General features: G+C 36.6%; 1 long non-coding RNA gene and 1 pseudogene across 1 annotated transcript; both read right to left on the minus strand.

Moving 5' to 3' along the window:
- Positions 1-201: 201 nt before the first annotated feature.
- Positions 202-1,182, minus strand: LOC149213169 (polygalacturonate 4-alpha-galacturonosyltransferase pseudogene; annotated as a pseudogene).
- A 167-nt stretch (positions 1,183-1,349) lies between these two features.
- LOC149213170 (uncharacterized) lies at positions 1,350-9,588 on the minus strand. The gene is made up of 6 exons (XR_016250309.1): positions 8,944-9,588; positions 4,168-4,458; positions 2,870-4,046; positions 1,983-2,408; positions 1,763-1,839; positions 1,350-1,638 (listed from the first exon to the last, which is right to left on the minus strand). It is a non-coding gene; the product is annotated as an uncharacterized LOC149213170 (long non-coding RNA).
- Between the last annotated feature and the right edge of the window lie 892 nt (positions 9,589-10,480).

Consider the following 10,480-nt stretch of genomic DNA (forward strand, 5'->3'; position numbering starts at 1 on the left):
GGCTAGGCCACTGCACCTCCAAAAATCTTACTCATTAAGCCATAAACTAGAAACCTTCTACGGAACTCCAAAAAAAAATGAATTAGAATGAATTATCAACTAGAATCAAGGGCATTTACACTTTACATTTGACAATCTATTGCAGTATGAATATTGAGGTCACAACTATTCATTTACATTGCACTGTTGTAAGAAAGGATGATCATATTTTATATATTTTATCTACTAAGGCCTGCACTTTGTCATTGCCAGCTCTAAACAAGGTTTCATGTTCCCATTGTAATGAACAACAGCTGTATTGTCAATCTTTGAACAGTTCATGCTAGGATTATATCCTAAACCCAGCACATGCCAAGACTTGTCCAAAGGATGGGTCAAGCCATAAAGCGTTCAATCTAGGGGGTAGTGTTCCAAGCATCCACAACACTCTATCCTCATTTTGACATACAATAAAAGAAAAACTTAGAAATCGAACAAAGAAAAACCCATTATGTTTTCTAGCTAATTACTTCAAACTTACTTCAAATACTTTAAAGTAAGCATCATAGGAATTAACATAAATAAACCACACTACACACTTACCGTGTTATGCCACTTGTGATATATTCCAGTTATATCTTGTTTGTCCTATTCTTTGAGATCAAATATATTCATCCCATATTATCAGCCACAAGCATTAAGATCAAAGTGCCTGGCTATGTGTGGATTGGAAAAATTAAGGTATTTGTCAAACCGACAAAAGCTTTCTCCACAAGTTTCCACTAAACCATTAAAATTTCCATGAAGATGTACTGACCACAAGGGCATCAAATCTTTCTGCACCACAATATCATCATCCAAGAAGATGATCTTGTTCATTTTGGGATAAACTTGTGGAAGATAGAAACGAAGATGATTTAGCATGGATAAATATTTTGGATTTATATATTTCAAATTGGAGGAACGTGCTGAGAGTGTAGTCAAGTGATCTACCTTGAAATAATACTCTTTCATAGCTGCGGATTCAAGTTGGCGAAGCATAGGGCAATAGGAGGAGTTGAGCCATTTAAAATCATCAACATTCTCTACATGTATCACAGCTTTCCCTGGGGGATTATGTAAAAACCACATTTTCATGGCCCCAAAATTTAACTTGTCTGTGATGAGATGAAATACATGTTTCTCAGATTCCTGCAAACACATGTAAATCACCTACAATGAGATCCAAATATTAAATATAAAATGCAGCGAAACTGTTGGACTTTTAGACTTTAGAGCAATTTAAATTAATAACACTTCACCTTAGCATTCATGATAATTGAATTCACAACCACAGATGCAGCCAATACATTGTCAGAAAATAATGCATAGTGATAAAGAGTCCAATACTCCAACTTGTCCTTTTTAGGAAATTATCACCTTTCAAGAGGAAGAAAGTAATAATCTATGGTCAGTCGCATGGACAAACAATGCAGGCCCTTGGGAACGGACTTTGCTACCACCTGACTTAAAAATTTACTTTGCTTTTCCAAGGTCATTACTTGATCATCTGCAGACTGAAGCATGGCTTACAACTTCTTTGTTACTGTCGCTTAGCCATAAAATTGTTCTCTAGTCTTGGATAGGACATGAACCATAGCCTTGATCTTCCTAGGTGCACTGAAACATTCATATCAATTACTTGTCATGAAAAATAGAATGAAAAGCGGAAATATTAACACACATGCTACAACTTTAAAAGAAACAAAGGATATGAAAACCAAATGCAAATGGAAGCACTTACTACTCTTGATTTAGAAGCAGCCAATGTGAAAATTCAGGGGGTAGTTTTGCAAGCTTCCACAACAATCTATCCTCATTCTTACATAAAATAAAAGAAAAACTTAGAAATCAAACAAAGAAAAACCCATTAAGTTTTCTAGCTAATTACTTCAGATTTACTTCAAATACTTTAAAGTAGGCATTACACGAATTAACATAAATAAAGCACACTACACACTTACCATTTTCTACCACTTGTGATATATTCCAGTTACATCTTGTTTCTTCCATTCTTTGATATCAAATACACTCATCCCATATGCCCAACCACAAGCATTAGGATCAAAGTGCCTGGATATGTGCAGATTGGAAAAATTAAGGTATTTGTCAAACCGGCGAAAGCTTTGTCCACAAGTTTCCACTTAACCATGAACCTTTCCATGAAGATCTACTGACCACAAGGGTGTCAAATCTTTCTGCACCACAATATCATAATCCCAGAAAAGGATCTTGCCCAGTTTGGGATAAGCTTGTGGAAGATAGAAATGAAGATGATTTAGCATGGATAAATATTTTGGATTTATATATTTGAAATTGGAGGAACGTGCTGAGAGTGTAGTCGAGTGATCTGCCTTGAAATAATACTCTTTCAAAACTGTGGATTCAAGCTGGTGAAGCACAGAGCAATAGGAGGAATTTAGCCATTTAAAATCATCAACATTTTCTACATGTATTGCAGCTTTCCTTGGCGGATTAAGTAAAAACCACATTTTCGTGGCCACAAAATTTTACTTGTCTGTGATGAGATGAAATACATGTTCTGAGATTCCTTCAAACACAAGTAAATCACCTACAATGAGATCCAAATATTAAATGTAAAATTCAACAAAATTGTCTGACTTCCAAACTTTAGAGTATTTTAAATTCATAACGCTTCACCTTAGCATTCATGACAGTTGAATTCACAACCACAGATGCAACCAATATATTGCTAGAAAATAATGCATAGTGATAAAGAGTTGGATCCTCCAACTTGTCCCTTTTACGAAATTTCAATTTTCAATGGTCAATCGCATGGACAGACTTCCAACTGACTTAAAAATGTACTTTTTTTTTTCAAGGTCCTTACTTGCTCATCTGTAGACTGAAGCATGGCTCACAACTTCATTGTTACTGTCCCACAGTCATAAAATTGTTCTCTAGCCTTGGATGGGACATGACCCATAGCCTTGATCTTCCCGGGTGCACTGAAACATTCATATCAATTATCGGCCATGAAAATGAGAATGAAAAGCAGAAATATTAACACACAGACTGCAACTTTAAAAGAAACAAAGGATATGAACAGCAAACGCAAATGGAAGCACTTACTATTCTTGATTTAGAAGTAGCCAATGTGAAAACTATTACCTTTGAGGTAAATCAGAATCTGCATTAGCCTCACCCAATTTACGCTGACATTCTTTAATACGTAGCATCAATTCATGGTATAAATCAATATTATTCCTACCCTAGGAAATGCTTGAATATACCCTAGCCATGATCAGTTGGTCTTGCATCAATCTAACAGTGGAGTCAGAATTCTCGTTCTCATTCTCCTCCCTCCAAATGCTGTATTTTCCCAAGACAATAGAATCAACCCCCTTCGAATGTTTAATTGCTGTGTTTTCAAGCTCAACTCGTTTTTGTTCATCCTTTTGAATAAGCTCTGTTGACCTTTTCTCGCTCCTCTTTTGTCTCAATTGTTGTAAGCATTAAACTACTATAAATTAAAGCATACTATGCTAAAATCTAAGAAATATAAAATATTTCTATTGGAGAAGTAACATTCAAAAAGGATTTTCAAAAATAATATATCAATTCCCTTTTCCATGAGAACAAAAAATAGCGATCTAGTGTAGCAAAGAATTTTACCCTCCGTGAAACTTTTGTTGGACTTTCATCAAGCTGCAAATGGTCTGCATTACAACAACCTCTGTCCAGGGAGTCTAACTAGACATTACCTTACACTAGGCTACCAACATCATAGATCAGTTAACCAGGGAAAATCAAAACTTACCATCAAGAGCATTCTCTTTGACGTCTCGATGTTCATTTCTTGTGTCGTCCTCTTGAAACCTCGTAAGAATTTCTTCATCATTGGAAGTTTTTTTTGCACCTCATCATTCATTTTACCCCCCTTGGTATTTTCCTTGCCTTTTTCATTGAATATCACACCATCTTGTTGTGAATGTAACTTTTCTGAGCTGTCTCCAGAAGTCATTTGCCTCTACTTGATGTACACCGTTAGAAATAGAGAAGCACCCCTGCCAATGTCAGTTTTCACTTCCTCCTTAATACAACCATACTAAACTACATAGATCATAATCACATAGGTTTCCTTACATGTTCAATAGAGAAAATAACCAAAATATTCACCAATCATACCTTAGAGTTAGTAATATCCCTTTGGTTTACTTCAGAGGGCTTTCTAATACCCACGAGGAAGATAAGTCATTTTGTCCAATAATATTTAAGTTTAGAGTTCTCGAGTCCTCTGTGATAGTTGTTATGACATCAATCACCTACCCAGTAAATAAAATTTATTTTCAATTCTCTGCTCAATAGGGGAGAAATCAAATTTAAGATATCCAAATGCAGCAGGTTTCCTATACTTTCCTCCCTTGGGAAGAGAGAGTCAAAGCTCCCTGTTAAACTCTGGTTTCTCCAGCCAACTGCCTGTTCCAGTGAACCCCACATTTAAATAGATAAGAGTGATTTTAAACATATGAGAAAGCTCTAGTATCCTCAATAATTCCTCTCTATTTCAATCCACTCCGATCGATTAAATTTCAATTTAGGGACACTATTTATTTTCTAGGATTAGACTACCGTAAGTGCAAGTGCATTGCCCAGATCCTGAAAAAGAGCAAAATGGCCATAGAAAAAGAGAATTGGTTTTCGAGATGTGGAAACAGAATACCATTCTAACAGATCCATCTCCTGAGAAGTTGTGCCCTGCTATTTTAAATGACAAAAAATGCATAAAATATCAGGTAGATAGACTTGATGGAGAAGAATATCTATAAAAATACTGAAACGCTAAAAAGGGGGTTGCTTTGCTATCATGCATATGCTAAGACTGAGATTTCTTTACACATCAATAATAAAATGGTGTGTATCATATCTATCGTTTGTTTTGGCCAATGTGCTCCGAACACTATGGGAACAGTGTGAAAATGATATGTATAGCAAAAAGTAGCTGGTGAACAAGATTGTCGTTGTGAATTCGGTCTAGGTTGGGTGGATCAGAATTAGTTTTAGCTTCATTGATGAGAAGTGGATTTAGCTTTATGGATGGAAAGTGGGTCTGGCTTGGATAATGAGTGGATGGGAAGAATGATTGTTACCCTTCTCACCCATATTCAATTCCCACAGGATTCAATTCCCATGAGTAAGATGTTGAACTGAACTCTTAACAAATATATTTTTATAATACCCATCCAGCTTATGCAGAATCCAACGCACACTTAGTACCATCCTACTCAGAATTAGGAGTGCCCACCGAATTCATCGTGTATTTGCCCAGTGAATTTACCAGTCATATGCATTTCCCTTTGTTAAAAAATGGAAAAAGCATTGTTTTTTCTTGCTATCAGGATGAATGGTTTCATTATCTTTGGCAAGGGAAATTACCCTAGGGGTAGTTGGTAAAATCTTTGCTCTTGCATGAGAGAGGTACAAACTTTGAATCTTTCTCCTGGTAGGTATTGTATAGTGTTAATGCAGAGATGGAGTTGACAGCTTCACACAGATCAAATAAAAGGAAAACTATAAAGAAAACTCACAAAATGTCTGGAAAAATGCTAGAGGTGCTAAACTTTTGACAATAAGCGAGGAAATTTGATAACATCTGTGCCTTCACATCCTATGAAAAAGCTAAAAGGAAAATCAAATTCCAATGTAGGTCCATGGTGTTTTGGTTCAATGGTTAACCAGGGGTGGTGAAGGCAAATAAAATTTCGAAGTAGGTCCATGGGGTCTTGGTTCAATTGTTAACCGGGGGTGATGATAATTCCCCGCCAAGGCTCAAATCACATAAATACATTGTTCAATGGGTTCTCAATGAAAGGGATATTTCTATAATAGTATAATACGACTACACTTCTTTGTAATGGAGATCTTACTTGAATGTTGTAAGAAGTCTGCACTTCATTGTAATACTACCAGATTAAGAAAGGGCATGCTTGCCAATAAAGATAAATTAAATGCTGACCCACCGCAGAAAAAGAGACATAGAAACCTAACAAGGGAGGAGGGCAGGAAGAAGTTTACCAGTGATAGAGGAGGGCCAGAAGAAGCTTACCAGCGAGGGAGGAGGGAAGGAAGAAGCTTACCAGTTGCAGATGTAGATGTGGAGTGATGAAACCTAACTGCCAGAAAAACCAATGGCATGACCACAAAGATAACAAGGAAGCCCACCACAGGTATTCGATGATGAAAACCCCGACCTCCCCATCCTCCATTTCTACCACGCTACTAGCCCTGCCACCCTCCATTCCACACACCTCCTCTTTTCATAGGCATTTTTAGCTCTCAAACCTAACACCACTTTTCTCCTTCTCCTACTCCTAAACAAATATCAAGGAATGCATCCCTTACTCAATCATAATCCTCTACATCAAACCCATATCATGGTTAGCAGAAATATATGAAGTCAAAAACAACCAAAAAAACCCTTAGATCTCATATATACTTTAGAGGATTTGATAGAAAAATTTACCAAAGGCATTACGAAATGTATAGATCAACTGATTTCATGCAGTTTTGAGAAAGAAAGGGACACTGACATGGTAAAAACCTAGATGAAAATGGGCATAGGCGCCAAAAGTAGACAGATTTGAGGGTCTCTATCTCTGTTAGCCTTTTTGGTTAAAAAACCAAAACATATAATTAAGGGAAACATGTCAGTTGGATTTAGATGCCAAAATAGATGTTATTATTAATGGGGATCCTCACCAGTCTGGCTAACTGTTCATACACTACGACATAGGAAGAGGAAGAACAGGCAGGCAGCGTTGGGTATATATGACGCCTCTCAACTTACTAATTTAACTAAGTAGGTACCAACTTGGCATGCCTTGCATTGAGGCATGTAAAGGTAAAGGGAATGCTAGGGGGGTAATTTGATGCAAAGCAAGGGTGAATTATGCCTCCCTGAATGCACATCGTGAGACTGTGTTTAAGATTCGTGGTTCTGAAGTTGTGAGAATACTAGAGTGTAAGCACAAGAGAGAAGCGAAACATATTGTTATCTAACATTTAAAATGGTGACTTGTTGATTGATTTCTGATTCAGAATGAAGAGAAAAAATTTGATGATTGGGGGAGAGAAATGATGAGTGTTCTATTGAGTAAAGGAAATACATCATTTTGAGGCCATGGATAGATCTTAATGGTCCGGGATGCTAGTGTTAGTAAAACCTTACCTAAATGCCTTATGACTACCACATGGATGAGTGTTACACTTACATTATTCGTGCACTAACCAAAGGGAGTTGGTATAATATTCATGGTTATGGGTGCTTACAAAACTAGGTTTTCATATACCTATGAAGAGAAAGGGAAGCAAGTACCCTTTCTTCAAGATACGAGTAAGGATGTAAGCTTTAAGCCAGCCAACGGAGAATTTTTTTTTTAAAGAATACGTTTTATACATCCTGTGTCCATTAGTATGAACCAGTTTATAAACATAATGTTGGATTAATGTCATAACACTTCTAGAAGTTGTTTTGATTCTCAAGAAACATGTTGTATATTGTTGTCTACTTTGAATTTTGCATAAGAAACAGTTGGTCCTTTAGCAAGACTCGAGTGTGCCAACATGGACAGAAGAAGAGGTTATTAGCATTGCAAACCCTCTTCCCAGATCAGTATGTCAATTTTAAATTTAGCAGAAATTGGCAATAAAACATATGATTTTCTAGAAGCTAAAAGACAGACAACATAGGAATCTACAACTTCTTACCTCTATTGTTGTCATGTTTAGCTTGCCCCGCCAGAATGGTATCAAAGTTAATGTGAGGGCAAGGTATCAGAGCTAAGGTGAGGGGAAGCCCAAGCAAGGAAGAAAGAAATCAGAAGAAGTTTTTTGACAACACTGACCTCCTTCCTCTTCAAAGATCAGTCATCTTGAAGCACTGAAACTCCTACTGCAAAATTCTAGGTTATAGATCCTAGAAAGGAAATGAGATCATGGCCTCATCAATCAAGCATCTCTATGGTAGGGCTCTCTGTCAAATTTTTGGTCAAATGATCTATATCTAAGGCCTTTTGTCATGACTATAGCGAGGAAGCTTTGGTTGCTTTAGGGTCAAATATTCTATTATGAAATCACCCTTGAATTGAATTTGGTTTGGAGATAATGTCTTACTAAGAATTCCTTCTCTGTTGCAGGTTTATATAAAATCATATCTGAAGCTATAAAGTTCCTAGCATCTAAGCTCATATATATAATATTATTCTTGAGCTCATTGACATGCCTCTAGCATTGTATTAGGGCTTTGTCTATCTCACAAAGAAGTATAAAAGGCTACAAAAGGTGAAGTATCCTCAGCCCTTGGACATCAATCAAGAGGGTTTGAAAAATAGTGTTTGTGGTTTTCCATTGGGTAGATGCTTATTGAAGGTCAAGGATCAACATTTGTGCGTCTCTGAGATTCTAGTATCAAAGGATACGGGGTTCATGAAAAATAAAGATCATTACAAGGATCTTGAAATCTGAATCACAATGTTCTAAAATCTCATTTAAATAGGTATGACTGTTATTAGTGTCTAAGCCAAATGCATCTCAATATTTCTTCTCATATCAACTCATTGAGGCAATCAGGACACACATGTGGGTTTAGCCTAGAGCCATCGCTTTTTATATGATTTTTACATCTTGGGTTTAAGAAACATTGACATACTCTAATCAGTAATTTCTAGTACCCATGCTCGGTGCATGCTGCACATTATTTTTCATAGCCACCAAATTTGCATTCCATCAGTTAAAGCTAGAATAGAATTACTTTTAGTCAAAGAAGTCTATTTTATTTGATGGATTCAAATTGAATTTAATTTACTATGGTTTTTCCATTCCTTTAATTTACTCTGGTTTCAATAAACATCAAATCCTCCAAAGACATAAATTCGATAATAGAACTAGAGTCAGATAGAGACTTACCGCTGCGAGAAAATGGATCCAATCATTCCCAAGGCTTGGCGAGTTGACGGGCTCCATTTATTTTTTTTCCCTCTTCCCCAGATTTATCAACGGCCTTTGCTGCAGTAGCCTTAGAGGGGTTTTTGCTTCCTGTGGTAGGGAAAATTTATGACTCCGAAGGGGATGGCCAACAACTGAAGCTTTTTAATCAGTTACTCGAGTCCAGAATTTCTAGAATAGGCCTATAAACCTCTTTCACTACCTTGGAGGAGAAGGTGACAACCTGTAGAGAGAGAGGGGCATTTTTTGGGTGACGGAGGAAAGGAAAAGCCCTGTTTGAACTTTATGTGGGTCTGGGGTTCCATAGCGAAATCAAGGATTTGCACAAGTTGCAGTTAGGTGTCCCATTCCCTGCACAAAACCCCAACAATCTCCTACCTCTATTAAACTAGAAGGGAAAAATAGGATACTCATAGAAAAACGTTGCTCTCCATTGCTGAAACCTCCTCTAGAATTCAAAAATTCATGGTTTGAAGAAAATTGCTGAAACCTTCTCCAAAATTCAAAAATCCAGGGTATGAACAAAATTTCGTCGCCCATTATTTTTCTTCCATTCTTGAAAGCACCTCGAGGGTGCTCCTTGAGGGTTTGAACAAAAATGGCATCAAACACCTCGAAATTTTATTTGGGGACTGGTACGCAGGAGACAAAATGTCTTAAATAAAGTTATTAAATTGCCATGGTATGTTTTAACAAGCTCTTATGAAAAAAAATATATATATATCTCCTAATGCCTCTCAATATCTTCCATGGGGAATTTTTATTATGATAAATTTAATAAATAAAATGAAATTTTAAGATGAATTCATGTAGTGGTGATTCAATGGAATGGAATCATTTTAAAAAGATTTGGAAACTTTTTTTCACAATGTTCTCAGATATATTTTTTTTCCTAGAAAGTTTCACATTTTTCAAAGGGGGAAGAGGCGATAGTCTCTTGTAGTAGTGATTCAATAAAATGGAATCATTCTTAAATTTTTTGGAAACCCTTTTCCATGATGTTTTTAGACATTTACCCTTTTTCTAAAAAGTTTCACCACTTTCAAAGGGGCAAGAGGCGACAGTCTCTTGTTGCTCTTTCACAAAAGGTGTCATTTCACTCGTTAAAGGGACTAGAGTGACAGGCTTCAAAATGTCACATTCTGCCATGGTTTGAGTCCAGATTGTAAGCTACTGAGGTGGAAGGGTCTCTAAGCTTGTTTAGGTGTACAGTTAAAAATGAACATTTCACTATCATTCTCATCTTAAAATAAAATCTCATGGAAGAGTTGAGTCTTTTCTTTTTATCAATCTAATACATAGTTTACATATGCAAGAGGGTATATCTTGGCTACAAACATCAGAGATAATGTTTGGGGCGGCATGGCACAACAATAAAAAGGTTTGTTGACAAATGTAGATCCTCCCAATATCCCCCCCCCTAAGAATAGGCCTCGGCGCAAAATGGCTTCATGAATCTTGAAAGGAAATTTAGGATGAATATTGTGCTCACAAGCTG

Source organism: Pinus tabuliformis, chromosome 1_1 (genome assembly GCF_031772625.1).
Source record: "Pinus tabuliformis cultivar Carrire ecotype Pingquan chromosome 1_1, CPIR1, whole genome shotgun sequence".
NCBI classification, from domain to species: Eukaryota; Viridiplantae; Streptophyta; class Pinopsida; order Pinales; family Pinaceae; genus Pinus; species Pinus tabuliformis.